This window comes from Mchenga conophoros, linkage group LG17 (assembly GCF_057382185.1).
Source record: "Mchenga conophoros isolate Kocher_MC1m ecotype Shallow Benthic linkage group LG17, M_conophoros_male_GT1.1, whole genome shotgun sequence".
Classification (NCBI taxonomy): Eukaryota; Metazoa; Chordata; class Actinopteri; order Cichliformes; family Cichlidae; genus Mchenga; species Mchenga conophoros.
The window spans coordinates 11008665-11010663 of record NC_140542.1 but is presented as its reverse complement, the minus strand read 5'-3'; the positions used below and the strand labels follow the sequence as shown (position 1 = coordinate 11010663).

The following is a 1999-nucleotide window of genomic DNA, read 5'->3' as shown; positions in this document are numbered from 1 at the left end:
GCCAAACCCGTGGCCACACTCTAAAGTTGGTAACTTTTGTATTTTCATTCTTCATTTGAACATAGTAATACATTTTAGTTTCCGATAACTTTATTGATTGGTTTGGATACATTTGTTCTATTTGTAAGCGCGCACATTTAGTTCACTTATGTATTCATACTACTTCATTTCTTTGCTTTCTGACTAACCTTTGTCTTTTTATTTCTTACCTGCCATCATCCCTGGGAGTTGCTGGACAAAAGATGGTAGCCAGGGTTTGAAACCATTAAATACAAAGGAAGATAATTGGACTACACCACCACTTCCTGCTGAAGGGGGGAATGTGTGTTTTCTTTACTTTAAAAACTAAGTATTTGTATTTAATTAAATATTTGAGTTTAGGGTTTAATGGGGTTTTTGATTTTCTTCTTTAGTGTTTAGTTTATTAACAAACTAGATTGTACTGCATCGTTTGTGGTTTATGATTGTGTTTTGTTTGTTACCCCTCATGTGTCACAATGGTCTGATCAGCCATTATATATACCCTTGTATGTCATTTCATGTTTTGGGTCAATTATGTATGTTTGGGCTGTCATGGTCCGGGTGTGTGCCAGTGTGTCTCCCTCCGAGCCGGCGTCTCCACCCCTGGGAGGGGCCTCAGTGTTTTTGCTGATCGCTTACATCTGTGGGTAATTAGCCGGGGACTCATAAGGCCAGCGTTCTCAATCTCTCTTCGCCAGATTCTCTGCTAAACATCAGTCAGTGCAGGCCACCACCATAAATTCCCTACGTGTTTTTTTGAATCACCTTGCCTCACTGTATGTTTGTTTTTTGTGCGCCTCCCTTTTCAGCTACACCTAACTGTCAACCCCTGGCGAAGAGCTTCTACTTGGATGCTGGACCTTCTGGCAGTCCCTCAGGCTATTACCAAAATTACCTACCTGCCTCTCTGCCTCCACGCCAGGAGTTTTTGGATTTACACACCCGGACTACTCACCCCTCTATGTCATCTCCGACCTCCGTTGGCAAGTACGCAGTACGAAGGAGGATTCTGAGCCAAACAACATATTCATATGCCTCCTTATCTATGTTTGAACATCTGCATTCTGTTACAGTGACCCCGACCTTTTCCTGGACCCTTTGTGACTTGCTTTCCAGTCCAATCCCCGGAATAGCTGTCCTCTCTGACCCGGACCAGATCGTTATTTAGTTTAACGTCTACGCTCACCTTTTGTTTATGAATATTTTGTGTAAACATTAAACATTATTCTTAAAATATACTTACGAGCTGTTCGGCGTCTTGCGTTTGCGTCCTGTCACTCGTCTGAAACGGTCTCGGCCGTAACACAGTCATTTGGTTTGTTAAGTTTGCAGTCTTTGCCTGAGTTCAGTTTTGTGTCTTTGACCTCTTTTATGAGCTCAACATTTATTAGTCTTGTAAATATAATTTTTGGGGGTTAAATAAATGGAAACTATATTTTTCTAATAATTCCTGGGCTCCTCCTGTTTTTCAACTCGGTCCATCACAAATACGTTGGTTCCTCCCTTAAGGACCCACAGTGACACTGGTGTCACCGCCCCTTTACACTTAGAGAAAAACTATTTATAATGGTTTAACTTTGACTTTTAACTAATAAAGTCCCTAAGTGACGTCTACTGCACAAACTAGTTCAGTCATGTGACAAGTGAGGCACTCTGGGTGTTCAAGACACCATTTTCAAAGTCTTGGTCCAGCTGGTTAGCTAATGAGACCACTATGCTAATTTTAAAAACTTTCTTTTCTTTTTGCAAAGGTAAGCTTTTACTCATTCAGAAATTCTAAACTTTAGATAAGATGTCATAGGTCACTTGTAACCTAGTTTGGTAATATTTCTGAAACAATTTGATCTAGAATCAGTTTGTTAAATATCGCTGTGACAAATATGTCATTAAACATTAAACTGATGTGACATATTTGTCACAAAAAGACAAAAACTGATCACTTGCTTAGTCAGTTTAGCTCATTCAGTTATTTTAAGTA

The 1999-nt window shown here is 39.8% G+C and overlaps 1 long non-coding RNA gene across 1 annotated transcript; it reads left to right on the top strand.

Annotated features, from left to right (window-relative positions):
* Window positions 1–442: 442 nt before the first annotated feature.
* LOC146555110 (uncharacterized) lies at window positions 443–1174 on the top strand. Its single transcript, XR_014889315.1, has 3 exons — window positions 443–737; window positions 831–1008; window positions 1095–1174. It is a non-coding gene; the product is annotated as an uncharacterized LOC146555110 (long non-coding RNA).
* Window positions 1175–1999: the final 825 nt, after the last annotated feature.